The sequence below is a fragment of the Aulonocara stuartgranti genome (assembly GCF_965226115.1).
Source record: "Aulonocara stuartgranti genome assembly, chromosome: 22".
NCBI lineage: Eukaryota > Metazoa > Chordata > Actinopteri > Cichliformes > Cichlidae > Aulonocara > Aulonocara stuartgranti.
In genome coordinates this window covers 33,400,544-33,417,759 of record NC_138957.1, presented here as the reverse complement: position 1 = coordinate 33,417,759, position 17,216 = coordinate 33,400,544, and the positions used below count along the sequence as shown (strand labels likewise).

The 17,216-nt window shown below is 40.2% G+C and overlaps 1 protein-coding gene across 2 annotated transcripts in view; it reads right to left on the bottom strand.

The window, feature by feature from the left end:
- shisa7b (shisa family member 7) overlaps window positions 1–16,371 on the bottom strand; it is a 50,556-nt gene extending 34,185 nt beyond the window's left edge. For both annotated transcript variants that reach the window (XM_082521110.1, XM_082521111.1), the window contains exons 1-2: window positions 15,251–16,371; window positions 14,794–14,872 (exon numbers count right to left, since the gene is read on the bottom strand). The gene's annotated coding sequence lies outside the window, so the exon portion shown is untranslated. The remainder of the gene's footprint in view (window positions 1–14,793; window positions 14,873–15,250) is intronic.
- Between the last annotated feature and the right edge of the window lie 845 nt (window positions 16,372–17,216).

Genomic DNA, 17,216 nt, shown 5'->3' with positions numbered 1-17,216 from the left:
AATTAGGACCTTTGTTCCATCTTCCAGCCACGCGGCGACCTCTCTGCCCACCGTGTCTTCCTATCTTCCTGCATGTGCCCGAGCTGCTCTTGTTCTACCTGCCTCTGTGTGCGAATCTGTCCATCTGCATAGACCCCTGCTGGTCTCCCTGCTTTTCCTGTCCTCCTGCTGATCTCGGCCATTCGTCTTGCTGTGTGTGGTGCACACATGTATGGATTTGTCCTGCTGCCTGTATACCTGCAGCGCTGCCTCCCTGCCAAGAGTGCGCGTCAGAATACTAACATAGTGGATGGTGTAGTACAGCTGTGTCCCATTTACATCCTGCACACTAAAATATGCAGTATGTATAATTTATATAACCGTTTCTATGTGGATGCAGTGCACTGTTTAGCAGCAGTGGGTGATATGACAGGAAGCAGGGAGGAACATCACCTGCAGCTTAAGCTTTAAATTCCTATCAGGATGCCGGTTTGGTAAATTATCCCCCAAATTTTTATCTTTTAAGATCTGAAATAAACTGAAGCTGCGATATAAACGTTATTAGATAGAATGTGATTCTCTAACGAGGGACTCCATCCCTATTGTATTGTGCTAGCAGGGAATGATTTCTGATTCTCAAAGGCAATGTTTTTAATTAATCTTGCTGTTTTAAGCGCCCTTCAGTAGCTCCTTTATTTCCTTCATGCAGTGAATTATGGGAAACTATTGTACATCGATATTAGACTCATAAATACAAGAGAAAAGTACCGTCAAGTGTAACTGGTTTGGCATTAATATGAAGTAGTGAATTTTACCTTCGACTTAGAATTTAGTTTTAGTAAAGTACTATAATAATCTATCAGAATCTTTAATATTCTACTCTAATCTTTTCCAATAGATTAGATGAAACGTTATTAATCCCTCAGGTGGGTTCCTCTGGGAAATTCAGTAATTTCAATGAACATTATCTACAGTAATTTATGCCAACTGCTGTAATCCTGAGGAAAATGTACTTCAAAATGCAGTTATTTTAAGCACCCTGTGTTACAAAACCTAAATGTATGAGTAATGCCTCCCTGAGTGATGCAAACATTCAGAGGCGTGGTGCCAGTCTGTCGACTCTCGGCCATATTGTGCTTCATTTACCATGAACCAGATAACCTATAGTTCAGTAGGCACATATGGAGCACTTAATCCCCGGTCACAGGGAGATATGAGGTCTCCAGCCCTCACAGGAGAACAAAGTCATTCTCAAACAGCCAAAATTTATTTTAAAAAATGAATCCAGGCATTTGTATTTTCCTTTTGAATCTTTACAGGATGCATTCAGACATGGACAATTGTTGAAAGTGATCATATCAGAGCTGCAGTAAGATATCAGTTGGATGTTTTCTGGACAAAAATCAGGAAATGAGATGACATTTAACCTGCTGATGTTAAACTTTGGTGCCACATCGATTTCGTGCTGGCTAAATGTGCAGAATAGAGCAAAGACATGCAAGCACCACACTTTATATTGATGGTTCATCTGCTCAGCAACAGAAAAACAACCCAAACAAAACAAACCTGACAGTATTTGCTACTGGCTGTCATTTTAAACACTGATATTAGCCACTTGGCCCAAACTCTGTCATGAGCATCACTTTGCCAAAGGATACTGTGAGCTGTTTTAGATACCTGCAGCTTTCTGTGTGTTCTGACTGCAGAAACCAGCCCTGTAGGAGAACATTTACCTCCTGAGCAGCCCTGAACAAAAAAGGGAGCAGGGAGCTGAGTTAAACCAATCTCAAGTTTGAAGCAAGTAATTAGAACAAATTAATAGGACAGAAGAATAGATGTAGATAGATAGCATCCCTACAGCCTGAAACCATCAGCTATAAACATAATCGGAGGTTATGATATGTAACCAATGTTCCCTCAGTTGTTGTTCTAACTTAGAACAGACGCCTTAATCAAAGCTGTTGTAAAATATCACTTCATCCAAAGTCAAACAATCCAAGAGCCATCTTGAAACAACTGAATTCCCTCATTTTGGTACTTATGTTATAGGATGAGCTAAACGAGCATGTCAGTGGGGACTGGGGCATCCATCTGGTGGCTCACACACTGCACACAGGCTCCAAGAACCAATTACAAGGGCTGTTCCATTCCTGCCCTGATTTCCTGCAGTGGCAAAAAATTAGCAAAAACCCAGGCAAGAAAATAGACTCATGAATAGAAGCCATACAAACTCTACAAAAACGAGCCACGGTTTGCAAGCAGGACCCGCCTGCTGTGAGGCAACACTGATAACCACTGAGCCACCACGCTGAGATCGATCAGATAAAAAAAAAATCAGATCCAAGAACACGGAAAACATGGAAAACTTGCATCCAGAAACAGAAATCAATAGATTGAAAGTTGTGGGAATTTCATGATCTACTGTGAGACAGCGATAGTTATAAGCATATCATTTTGTGTTATGTATCAACACACACAAATACTTAAGCACTGATGGCTGCCTCCAGCTTACAGTATGTGTGTATATGTCCCTGTATGTCTGTCCCGCTGCTTCATGCCTGCCTGACTTCCTCCTTTACAGAAACACACAAGCTTTAAAGACACAGACGCTCCCTGACAGGCAACGAGTTAGTGCAGCAGACCCCCGCTCCACCTCCCCATAACACACACATGTGCACACACTCCATCTCTCCTCTTCATCCCTCCATCCATTCACTCCCTCCCTCTCCGACAGAGCGTGGGCTGAAGCATCTCTCTCAGAATAGCACTGCAGCATTGAAAAGAGAGAAAGCAAGAAAAAGAAAAAAACAAGAGGACAAGAAGAAGAAGAAGAAAAATAACGACTTTTGTTCCTGTTATTATCTGGATCGTCTTTTTTGTGTGTTTTCTGCAACGGTTTCAGTCAGTTCCGCTGACTTGCGTCCGTATCAACCATGTCGGTCGGCTGTCATCTCTCAGGAGTTTTTTTTATAAATATATATACTTGATTCCTTTTTCTCATTCACTGTCTTCCTCCTCCACCTCCTCCTCCCTCCTCTTCTCCCATCCATCTTCACTAGTTTCAAATCATTCTCGTTCCCTTTTTTACACCATCTCCCTTTAACTCCTCTGCCCCCCCCCCCCCCCCATTCTTCTCCCTTTCCTCCCACCATTCACTACACTTCCGTCTCTCTGAAGCCTGATGGGAAAAGTTCCAGTGCATGAGGGCATGCAGCAGAAACAGGAGCAATATGGCTCAGTATCGCAATGTGGGCCGGGGCGAAGCTGGCAGAGCCGTCGCTGCAGTGAACTCGGGCCATAAAGGTCAGTGCACTGCCCTTGTGATGCAGCAGTGGAATAAAACTGGTTTAAAAATAAAATCCATTAATGTAGCCTAGTTTTCAGATGATAACACGGAGTCGGGAGTATTATGAGAGACTCATGCTTCCATTAACTCTCATCGCAATGAAACAACATAATGTTATAATGATTTATTTCAGAGCTGAGTAATCTGGTGTTTGGTGGGCTGATCCACTACAACACAGTTTAACAAAGCATATTTAGACCTGCAAAATACAAACAGAGCACACTCGGGTCGATAACTGTGAGATTTAGTTTCATTTTACAGGCAGCACATAGCTTTAATGAAACTTTATTTAACTTCTCGCATTTGACTCCAGGAATCAGCTTCAAACACTCCCCACACAGCTGCTGTTTATGAGGGGCATCCTATCAGAAGACAGCTGGCTTAAAGGGGAGGAGCTAAAACTTAGAGTTTTAGAGAATGAACTGAAGGAAGGAACCATTTTGAACTGTAAAAGAACACGCTATTAGCACTATTAGCACACGCTATTACAATCAGGAAATGTATTGCTTATTACAAACTACAGCTCACAGCTTCATTTCCAAGAAGAAAACATGCCTGTACGGATGATGTGAAAATTGCCTTTGTCACTTTTGTTTTTTGCCTGAAACTTCAGCCTTTGTAGTGCGACTGTTAGCCCAGCTGCACTGTTATCCAATTCTTTTTCAAAACTACCGTGACTAAAGCGCTGCATTTAGAGAGTCCTTGAGTTCGGAAACACCCGACCAAAGGCTGTGATGATCATGACTCAGTTTCCAAATGCATCTTCGTTGTGGGCGTGTTATACATTCAAGTATCCTAAAACTTCTCTATGACCGGATCAACTCCCCCTCAGACAAGAGCAGCCAAACATTTAAACGTCACTTTACAAACTAGCAATGGAAAAGTCTCATCGGGCGTATCAGAACTTTACTTTTCATTATTCTATATTTTTTAAGAGGAAAAATGCAATCTATATTGATTGCATTTCTCATACGTGCTGTATACAAATTAACGTTCTTGAGCAACAAACTTCAACAGAACTGCATTGAATTAAAAGCTAATCACTAAATCCACCCCTGCTCTGAACAGGAACTTGTGACTGACAGTTCCTACAGCTAAACAATCAGCTGCCTAATAGATACTTACAATCATTAAGCCATTTATATATAATTAAGTCGCCTCTGTGTGTGGGCTTATGCTGCTATAATGACTAGCACACCTGGCACAGAGAGATGAACTACTGTGTTTCTCTCTGTCTTATGGACATTTGCGTTTCCATATTTACATGCAAAACACTGTCAGCGCTGACTCTAGGGACGTGTTTCCAACTTTTAAATATTTTATTCTCCTCACCGTTGTTACAAAGAGAAGTGTTTCTCTCTTTCTGTGCCGCAGCATGTAAGAGGAGTAAAAAACATAAACAACAGGAAATGCATTGAGTCCATTTAGGTAAGGGGACATGGACTTATTGTGATAACTATATGTGGAACAATCAATCAAGCCTACATGTGTGTCAGTCACTCCACAAAGATACATTTTAGCATTAGGAAAACCTGATCTATGAATCATAAAGTCTAAATGATTTCCTTTGTCTCACTTTAAGTGATATTTGGTGAAATTCATTCATTTCTAAAGTTCTGCACAGGAACACAAATCCTGTTCATTCACTGTGGTCCATCTGGCCTACTTTCACAGAGTCGCTGTATATCTTCGTGTCCCAGTTCCTCGGGACACACACCATGAAAATGCCACATCCTAACATAAAGGGACTAGCTCACAGTGTTTGGGAGTTTCTGAGGCACTCCATCCAGGATAAACGATTTTCATCAGGGCCTGAGACGCTGATAAAGACTTGATACGTGTTGGTTTGTCTTGCTTGCTGAATTGCTTGAGGTATACATTTATTTTTTACATGTTTTAAATTCGTAGCTGGTGTTAGAGCACCTGTTGGATAAGCCTTTAGAGCCATATAGCATTTCCCTTTTCTCTTTTTTTGCACAGTATTTGGATTAATTCCAACAGAACCTTGAAAAATGCATTGCATGCTTATCAAGCGAAGGTCCTGCAAGACACAAAATCAATGCAGCAGAGATAAAATCCTGCCTTTTTGAGTAGTTAATGCTGAATAAACCAAATGAGATGTAGATGGAAATAATATTCCTGTTGTTTTCTTGATTAACTGATTCATTGTTTAGTCTTTGACGAAGAACATTTTAGACATTTTTACTTTTATTTATTCTATTTTGCTTTACTGAATTTATTGAGCTATTTTACTTTAATGACACACTTAATTTTACTACATTCAGATTTTTGATTGGAATTTATCCTATTTCAAAAATCATCTTATTTTTATTATTGTTCTGATTTTTACATTCCAATATGTTTCATTTAGATTAGCCCAGTATTGTTTGATCTGTATATTTGTTAGGTGGTTGCTAGATGTAAGGTATTTGTAATAAGTTATTTCTTCCAGGACCTTGATGTCAGCTTTTCAGTTCATACATGTTCTTATTAGTTTCCTAGAATATTTGCTTCACCTTCCTTTTAGCTTCTAGCTTTCAGGGATCAACCTCCTCAAGCACGACTTGACTTGTCTTTCAGATCCTTTCTGGACTCCTCCTGTCCTTAAGAGTTACTTTTTCCAGTAGGAACTCTTAACTCCCAATGAGTACACACCCGCATAGAGTACCAAGACTATTTGTACCATCATACACACAGTCACCATTTGGTTTGGTGTGATGGGCATGGCTGCCCTGGTAGTCAATCTACCACGGGCTTTCATAACACCATTTCTGTACAAGGCTGAAATGATCTATTCAGCCCTCTTTGTCTTTGCTTTGGCCCGAGGTCTCCTCAAGCATCCAGGCTAGCAACACTGTAGTACAAGTTGTTATTACTGTGTTCCTCTTCCCTTTGGATTTTTGGCAGTTTCTCCATTTTTAAGAACTATTCTATTCTATCAACCTCCACAGCCTATCCACGCCTGGTATGTATCCTGAGTCCCTCAGATTTTGGTATAGCTTTATTATGGTACCGGTGTTGTAGACACCTAGGTACTTGGCCAAAGACACGCCCATGGTCTGGTTTATTGTTGCCACTAGCAGTGACAGGCTTCACTCACATACTATATCATGCACAATTCAAGTTTTAAAGTTTTTATTTTGTAAAACTGAAATTGGCTACGATGGTTTTACAAGGTGTTATAGATGCTTGAAGGCTGCAAATGGGTCATTTTAGCCCAATGGTAGGTGGTTGCTAGGCAACATGATAAAATCATGATATCTGATAGCGATAAGAACTTTCAGAGGCATAAGACGTACCTGTTGTTGCTCATCTATAAGTACCTTTTGATTTTAAAGCCACCTTATAGGAAAAAATAGAAGAATGTTGCTTGATAATATTAATTTTAAGGATATATAATTAATTATAATATTTAAATATAATTATAAGGGATATTAAACTGTTGTTACTATTATTATTATTATTATTATTATTATTATTATTATTATTATTATTAATAATAATAATAATAATAATAATAATAAAAGTATAACAGTTATTATTATGGGATGCCGTATGCAAAAGTTCTTTTTTACATGATGCACTCAGTTTATTGCACCATATGCTCTGCTCATAACTGTGAAGCAGACAGTGACAGCCACTGTGAATGAGGAGAATAGTGAGACATCTCACAGATATCTCTCAGATTTATCCGCTTGTTACTCCCAAAGCTGCAGACCTGCGAAACCGCTCTGAATATTTTCCTCAAAAGATTATCGAGCATAATTAGTCAGTTGGATCTCGACGATCTCCATTCCTGCGCCATGGGAACAGAGGTGCAGTTTTTGCTGCGACGGTTTCAGAAGGCGTAAATTAAACATAATGTTTTGCTGTCACGTACATGCAGCAGTGGGATGTTTGCCACGCACGCCCATCTGCTGAAGGTGATGGATAGGACTTGGTGAAAAAAAGAAATGAATGATTTTTTTTTAAAAATGGCCGCACGGAGCTGCACCTCCCTCACAGCCAACTGAAAGGTGTCGGCGCAGCGACTGGCTTTTTCAGTTCTCATTTAGCCCGTCGTACACAACTCGAGGCCTGAGTGCGATGACTAACCTCTTGGTAAATAATTTCAGTTTGAGCAGCTCAAACAGTGACACTGGCAAGCAGCTCTGACAAAACAAGTCAACAGACACTCTGCAACAACAATCACTTCTGCCAAGAGTCTCAGACCCGATGTTGTGGGAAGATACCAGAGAAAGTCAATACATGGATACAATTTGAGAGTTTCTCTGTGTGGAAGGCACTGTGGTTAACCCCCAAGCAACCGAGCGAAATTAGCTATTGGAGCCAATTATGCCCATATTGTATCAAAAAGAGATAAAGTAGAGGTAAAATGAGATGGGGATTCAAGACCTTATATTCTGGATTAACTGGAGGGTTTTCAAGGAGTTTTTAGGAATTTGTTTTTTACATGATGAATTACAACAGTCCACTGTAGGAGTAATAAATGCATGGACTAGTTCTTCAGTATCACCGAATCTTTTAACGGCTCCTTTTGCTTGTATTATACACACACTGATTCCTTTACCTATGATTTATTAATTTTGGTTTTCAATAATTTTTTTTGACAACCACAAATTATACAAACAAGACAATCGTCATGTGTTACTTTTTACAAACAAGGTATGTTTGAATTACAGTATGTTCACATCATGTTAACACCAAAATATAGATGCCCTGGTCACTCTGTAATACTTTTATTAACAGCAAATTAAAATGAATATACAGTGCTGTTTAAATCAGTTAAAAAACATTTTATGGATATTTGATGTTTTAAATATTGTGCATAAACACAAAAGCTTTTTCTGCAGAGTACTTTCAGCTTGTAATCCATAGATCACTGCAAAACTTAATCTAGTGATCTGAAGTGCAACTACAATAACATCAAAGCCTATAAACAAATATATTTTAAATAACTCTTCATTATCGTGGGCATAGCTCCTGTAAAAAACAAAGAGAGGCTGTTAAAGCTTAATAAGTTAAGAAAATTATTTAGTATTGGATCCATTAGGGCTGTGCGATATGACCAAAATCTCATATCCCGATATAAAACATCTATCGTCCGATAACGATATAAAACACAAAAAATTTAATATTTTCTGTAAATTCTGTGAATCTTGGGTAGGTGAAGTGTTTCTAGCTGGGCGTCGTGTACCTGGAGTCGAGTGTTTTAACCGATGCATGAAACGATACATTTTTAGACATAAGTTGTAATGGCCGCCGTTTTCTTTGTGAGTATTGATTACACGGCGTGTTCTGGGGAAAAGCCTGTTCTAACGTTTATTTTTTAGCACCTGATGACTCTTTTTTTGCTTCTCATCCGTCAATAATACTTTTTCACATGATTCCGTTTATTTTGAAAAGTCTCAACAGGATCTTGAGCTTTATTGTGAAAGGTTTATGTGGAAAATAAACAAGTGAACATGCGATGGTTTTACCGTCGTTGTTGCTAACGACAACCCATAAAAAACAGGCGCTTGTCCGTCCGTAGTGTGGTTATATTAAATATAAGAGAAAGAGAGAACTTTAAGAAATGAATATAGTCACTACAGTGACCATCAAAACGATAAAAAAATATTGCCGTAAACAGTTTATTTTGCGACACCACAAAACAATCGATAGCGTAAAATGATTTTATACGTTTTTTTATCGTCATCCGATATATATCGTTATATCGAACAGCCCTAGTATCCATGTTTTTTTCATTTTCCTGTCACTGTCTGCAAAATAAGACATTTTTCCAGGAAATGCATTTACACGTCGATTACAGAGGACATCAGAAACCTCATTAAATCTAGCAAGGAAGTCTCTTTGTTGACAACAACTGCTTAATTTAGAACAAAGTCATATTCTCCCACACAAAAACACAAACTGTATTAGATGGTAAATATCATGGAGACCTTCTCAGTTCTTTTGATGTAGGGGAATATTAAATGAACCACACACAGTCAAATAGAAATGGATAATATGACCTAAAATCTCCACTTTATAATAATGAAGTCACACTTTTTCATAACTCCATCCTGACCGTGTGTCTGATATGTCTACACTAGCCAATTATAACTGTGGCAGCCTCAAAATGTGGGGAAAGGATTGTGGGCATAACCTTGGATGTCTTCTAACTTTCACTCTGAGTGCTCATTTTACTCATTAGTATAGCTGATATCACAGCACAGACATTATCTTTAATGCGTAAGGTGATTTTGTCAGACTCCGCTCTGCCCACTGAAGCTTTGCATATTCCCGTCGATTACTGTCAAACCACCAGAGTGCACCAGCTCTACTTTTCAAGCATACCCTCTCCAACAACAACAGCTGGGTGGTATAGTTTTATTTCCCAGCCTGTAATGGGCTCGGGAAATCTGTTAAAGTCGCTCACACCTTTGGCCATTATCAGCAACCCAGCTTTTAACTGACTACGGGTTTTTATTTGAGGAAATGTGATATTTCATTTAGTGGAAGATTGATAATGTCAGTGATTCACTGAATCTGATTTACAGTCCAGCCACTAGCATCTCACCACGATCTATTATGTTGGAGGCGGTTACTCTAATTCACAGAAACCTTGAGCCACTCATGCAAGGACAATATGCCAGATGAAAATAAGGTGCACACACTCTGAAGCTCTGCAGCTTTCATCCATTAGTCATCTCATCTAAAAATATTAGAAAAAAAAACAGAAAGTCACTTAAATCCATCAAAGTGTGAATAACAGGCTTTGTTCTACTTTGCCATTGCATAAGGGATGTGAATGACTCCAAATAACCTCCACAGACACTGAGTCTGCTCCACTGTCGGTCCCAGCTGATACGGGATCAGCCAGCACTGAGCCCAACCAGGACAGACACATGTCAGCATTCACACTGTTAATTAAGACGTCTGCTTTGCACCATTTTTTCAGATAAAACTAATGAAGAGTATTATATGAAATATACAATAGCCAAGAATGATACAGTTAAATATCACTCAGCTTAAAACTAAAAATATGTGTTTAAACTAGCGCTGTCAGCGTTAATCTCGTTAAAATGACGTTAACGCCATAACCGCATTAAAGCAGCAAGTCTCCGTTAGCGAGGGGCTGCTAACACGCTAACCGCGCCAAAGCGTTGACGCCATGCAGCCCCACAGCACTAGTTTAAACTAATTTTAGCTAACTGAAATAAAAATAATCTAGACTAACTAAAATGTTATTGTGTAACATTCAAATTTTAGTCTTTTGTCTTATAAATAAAACAATAAAACCTAAACTAAATGAGCATACCTCCTCTTAAAATGAACTGAAACTAAAGGGAAAATACAAATAAATCTAATAAGAAAAGTCAAAATTTTAAAATGTATAATAAATCTTTGGGTTTAAATAGCACATGTTTTGGTATGAGTGTGCTCAACTTGAGATCATCCTTTTAAAAATACACCTACAGGTGTTGGATCCGGTCGAGTCACTGCAGAGCACAAAAGAACTTGTTCCTTCCTGAAGGTTGCTGCAAGCTCAGAATACCATCAGTCATTTGTGCCCACGTCTCCAGTGATGACGTGAACACCTGAGACTGCACACAAGCTGCCGGTGAAATTCCCCAACATCCGGGGTTGGGCTCAAGGTCAACCATCCCCCTCTGAGGAGGGGGCCACTGAAGGCATGACCACCATCAACCAGATTAATCACCGCTGACTCATGAAACAACCATGATTAATGGCGAAGCTGCAGACGATCCACCTCCTCCACCGCACTTGGAATGTGCTGCCGGACCCAACGTGCACTAGCACGCTGAAGTCAACAGCCATGCGACAAAGGACAGCAACTTAGAGCCTTTTATGACATTAAACTCTGCAACTCTGCCCAAAATAAACCACATTTTACGAACACCCTCCCTCTGATAGTCTCAAACTCTTATATCATCCCTCTGTGATGTGTAACTATTTTGTCATCAGGCTGCTATCCCCACGTTCTCCCCAGCTTCCACTTCAATCTGTGATTCCCTGCTTTTCCCAGAATGCCCTTCAACAGCTCGCAGAGAGTGGGCGGGAGCATGTTGGTTTCACTCAGAGGCAGGTAGGCGTGTATAGGTACACATGCAGCTTGAAAGCTGTGGGGTTATTCACATCTATATCTGCAGCCCCTTCCTCAGACGTGTCCTGTAGCTACAGTGCATTCAGCTCCACCGAGGCCACTGTGGGTGTACACAGTGAGCTCTCATGGGGTTTTTACCCCCTGTTAATACAACATGTTGGTGTAAAAGAGCTGATTGCAAGGAAGCAGAAACAGAAACGAGTCTATATATGCGTCACTTATCCTGGTTTAATAATTCAACTTCTGTTCAATAGTTTTCTGAAAAATATATTCAAACACCTCAGAAACAAGACAGGTTGCTAGAAACATCTGAATTTAAAGATAAGGGTTTTTCTGTTAATGAGAAATTTTGGCACCCTCAAAAGAACAATCACCTGGACTATAATAAAAAATATTATTATTCCAAGAAGAATAATCCTTTCAGTGTGGTCTTCCCAGGATCTCCTTCCAGCTGAACAGAAACACCTCAGGAGCTGTCCAAGAGGCATCTTAATCAGATGCTGAACCACCTCAGCTGGCTTCTTTTGATGCAGAGGAGTAGCGACTGTACTCTGAGCCCCTCGTGCTATCTCTAACACAGAGCCCAGACATCGTTCAGAGAAAGCCGATTTCTGCTGCTCGTATCCATGAATTCATTCTTTCAGTCACTACCCACAGTGTGTGGTCGAAGGTGAGGTTAGCACAAACCAGTAAATCAACCAGTACACTCAGCTCTCCGTTTACTACGGCAGACCTGTACCCATTAATCTGTTGATCTACCGCTTCTCTTTTCCCCAGCGAGACACTGAGGCATGTTCTCCTACTTTCATCCCTCTGTACCACTTACTGGACAAGCAGCGGGACAGTTTATCCAACAGACTGATTCCATGCTGCTGCCAAATGGACAGATACAGGAAATCTTTTACACCACACGCTATCACCTCAATATGACAATAAGTCTAAGAAAAAATGAAGCAGGTATTTCACCCCTCATTGCTGAAAGTGTCTAAATTTCATTATATCGCTGCTACGATCTCATGAATATTGCCTTGTTAGCGTTAGTGATTGGTTGTAGCTACGATAACTGCTCCAGTAAAACTACATTTTTATTTCTTTATTCATTTTTAAAAGTGTCTTATTAAGTGGATTTCAGTGACACTGGGTGAAAACTTATATACCAACCCTCAGCTGCACTTTTCCAGTTTATATTCGGTACTATAATATTTAAGGTGCCACCCAAGATAAGTGGAGCCTCTGTTGCAGAGACATTGACTGACTTTAAATCCCATGAACAAATGCTAGTTTGTGCCTCATTGGCAGACTATGGATGCATATGATTGGTTGTTTTGTATTTTTTCTACTGTATAGACGTTAACATTGAGCAAAAAAAATCCCATTTTTGATTATGGGGATTTTGATTATGAGCCACAACGTGGCAACAATCCAAAGTAGACGAAGAAGAAGAAGGTGTACTTTATTGGTCCCCGTGGGGAAAATCCCTCTCTGCATTTAACCCATTCACTCAGTGAAGCAGTGGGCAGCCATTGGGCGCCCGGGGAGCAGTGTGTAGGGACGGTACCTTGCTCAGGGGTACCTCAGGGTAGCTGTTCAGGGGAATCGAACCCCCGACCTTCCGATCATGACTTACTATGAGCAACATTATTTGCTTCTGCAGAAACAACCTTCAGACTCAACCTCGTTTTAGCAAAAACACATTTTATTAGCAATCCAGTGCAAGAAAAAAAAAACTACTCTGCCTGCAATCCTAAACTGAAACAGCGACGTCTCCGGTTGGTGGAGGTTGCAGTTACCATGGAAATGTATAAACCTGCAAATGTCAGGTTGCTTAGTGAAAGAACTTCAGAAACTGTGAGCAGTAACTGTACCATAACTAAGGCAATGCTTTATTACACATTCAAACAATACAAGCTAAATATATATAGAAGTATTCACTTTGATCAGGTTGGAAATTGGCTGCTGTGGAATCTGGGATTGGCATTATGGGATGAGTAGTTCCTTCACTGTTTTAAGCCATTATGTACTCAGTCTTGTGCCTCTGCCCTGTTTTTCCTTTATTTTTTCATCCAAATTAATTTTTTTTTTACTGTAATCTTGTAGCTGTTTGGCTTGGTTGAAGATTTGAAACTCGTTCATTCGCACATTACACCTCAGAGATCACAGCGGAAAAAACACAACATTTTTACATGTAGAATTTGATGCTAATTAAACTAAAGCATATTCTTTCTTCAAGATCCACATACTTTTAACTTCTCACACATGTTCACTCCTGTGTAATAAAGCTAGCATCATCATCGCTTGATGGACAGCTGTGCATTTTAATGAAAACCTGAAGCAATTACCGACTTCACAGCAAGTTTCACACTTTGTTAATCCATTAAGTTAGCCACATTGGACACGTTTTCTAGGCCAGTTCAGGCCCTCAGGCCACACCTTTGACTTGGATGGTAAGTCAGAGTGGATGGTAGCATTATAGCATGGTGGCCTCATAACAAGATGGCCCTAAATGATAATTAATGATTCCAAAAATAGTGGCATTTGATATGCAGATGTGTCATTGTTTACAATTATACTGTAATGACAGAACAAAGAGGTTAGAAATGCAGGGTGCACTGCCAGAAGCCTTTTTCTTTCTGTTTTATATATGTAAAGTGTTTTCAGGCTGGATTTAATTTGAAGTTTCAATTAGTCACTCTGCTGCTGGTGAAGTATCACACCACTATTTTTATGTGGCCCAACAGGCCAAATCTAAGTGCGTAAATAATGGAGGTAGGGGAAGCTCTTCTCTAATGTACCCTCGGTTTCAGTAACCCGGTGAGGCAGGTGTAGGTGTGCAGCTCTAAAAAATCCTGGTTAAAACACATCCTCAACCACACACATGGCCCTGCAACCATATATATGCAAGGTGATATCATCCACAAACATGCACCTACACAGACACCTACACGCATGCATACCCATCGCAAATTCACACAGGCACACACTAAGTTAGGTGAATGCTACTCAACACCTGTGCAGCGCAGAGAAGGGCAGTTAGTTTGCAGGATTTCTGCAATATTTTATCCAGTCATGCGTGTGCGTGTGTGTTCGAGCCCTCTTTCCCCCCTTATAATGTGGTCGCAGATGCAGACAAAAAGCACACAATCATCTCTCTTTTTATGCAGCTAGTGTCTCCATGTATGGCTGATGCTGCAGCTGCATTCAGGGCATCACAGTAAGACATAAAATGGGAGGGTTTTGTTGCATTATGCTGAGGCGTTCCTGCATTGTATGCATGAATGGCTGCAGACGAGCCTCATGATAAAAACCTGTTCGCCTGTCTACCACACTGCAGTACCGACACAATAAAGAGGGCAAATACCTGATTTTTCTTTTACGCAGGGGCTCCACGGAGAGGAGGATGCTGATCCTATAGATGCGGCACCCGTCACCATTTTCCCCTTTGAAGAGAGAGGAAAAAACAACAGTGTGCACAGCAACGTGTAAATTGAAGTAAAATGCAGTTTTGTCCCCATCAGTAAATAAACACAGGCTCTCCAATGAAGCGCAAAGATTGCAATGCCACACATGCGCCCTAGTAGGGAAAATGTGGCACTGCTGATGCCTTTTAAGTTAATTTCAATCGTATTTTACAACAATAAAAAAACAAAAACAAATTGTGGGTTAAAGATGTCTTAATGTAAACTCCGACACTCGCAAACCCAAAATGTGACTACAGCTTTGAAGTTACGCATGATTAAAAGCATCGCATGCCACTCCGGTTCACAATTTTCATGCCTCTCAAAGCAGCAGTGCTCAGAATGAAATAGATTTTTTACCTGCTTCCTTCTTTGTCGCCTCCGCTGGGATCCCTATTGTGATTCGCGGATAGTGAATGGAAATGTGTCACCTACATGTTTCATTGTAATTCCCAGGTCTGGAAAAAGGAAATTGATTAGCCGCAGTGAAGCTTTGCTCGGTTGTTTTTTCGCCTCCTCCAGTATAAGAATGAAAATAAAACCAACACAAAGATAATAAAAATAAAAATCAGTAAGAGGACGCGTTTATAAAATAATCGTTCAAGTGTCGTCGCGTTATTTCAGCCTGCTCTTTGTGGTGGATGTGTGCGCTCTCCCCAGTGATGCTCCAAGGCTCCACGTACGCCCGGCGCTGATGCTGCTTCGGCGTCTCTGCCTCTCTGACAAAAACTGCTCTCACAGAGGTCCGCTGCTCTCTGCGCCCAACTCATTGATTGGACAATATGGCACTAGCCCACGTTCGCCTTTCTAAAGTACTGCAAATGATCGACCAATCCTGTAGCGGATGCCTACATCTGATTGGCTGTGTCCTGTTCGAAATCGTCGGTAAGTTCCTGGAACACGCGCACCTGTGACTACTTAGTTAATGTAAATATTAATGCGCTGGTCGTTAATGTAGCAACATATTAATGTTCTGAGTTCTTATACTCTTTTTTTCTTTGGCTGACTGGGTTCCAAAAGGTAAATTCCACCACCCGCTGCTGTTTACAGTTAATGTAACCATTGATGTAGCTTAACTTAAAGGCTTTACTGGAAACATGACTTTGTGTCATAGGCTTGTTAATATCTGACTCACATGGTAGCACAGGTTTAATTTATTCTAAGTTAGAATGGAACACTTGTAAATCTATTAAGACTTACAGCAACTGTAGGTAATAATGCAATAACCAACAGTGTAGCAACACATTAAAATATAGAGTTCTTATTAATACAAACACTGTAAACCAATAACATCCTTACCCGAAGCATGGATGTCTTGTGTTTTTAATCTGACTAAACGTATTTATGCACACAGGTCTAATCATTGCTTGCACAAGCCTTAATTATTAACCGTTAGCTCCTAAGTGCTAACAGGGCTAATAGAATTTACTGTTTTTTAGTTGCTTGGTCTGCTGTGCCAACGGTCAAGTGATCGATTGGAGAATGAGGGGCTTGCGCACAATTACATTTCTAAGTTAGGGGAAATAATCAGTGAATCTTATGAGTTCCTACTAAAAGCACATTAACTAAAGCCCGGACCATTGTAGCAGCATATTAATGCGCTGACTTCTAATGGTGTGACTGGTTGAAATGAGGTTCCAAAGCACTGATGAACTTTCAGCCCTTCTAACAGTTAACATTAACTATAACGATCATAGCATATGTGCGTTTGTAGAGCGTAGCACTGCAGGCATATCACAACTCACCTGTATGAAAACAGAGCATGAATATTCATTTAATGTTTTATGTATTCACACAAGAAAGGCAGTGACCAGAGACCACAGAAAGCGAATGACATTCCAGGACGTAATTAACTGCTGGCAGTGGGAAGCTGGGAACTCGAGATAAGCTTTTCTCAACTTCCAGCTGAGTGACTGAAGCGACTACCAATGAGAGTGAAGAATGCCTCACACTGCCATATGACATTATGTTATATCTAAAGTACTGCAAGTTGGAAAGTTACCTGGTAACTGTAGCACACTTTAAAACTGAGGTCTCTCGTTTCCTTTAGCATATTTGGTTGCAGGTCATATGTCAATCACAGGTAGGGATAGGAATAGGTTCTTGTAAAGAACCAGCTGCCAGTAATCCAATTCCTTTGAATTGTTAGTCTGCCTGCCAATTGATTCCACTTGTGGTTGCAATTGGCTGATTTTAGTTCATGTGCTGGAGGAGGAAAATAGTGGCGCAGTCTGGATATGGACATTACTTTTGTTTTTATTGTGCAACAGGATAAAAGCACAATGGTAAAGTGCAAACTGGATCCAGAACAAAAACAACAGCTTTA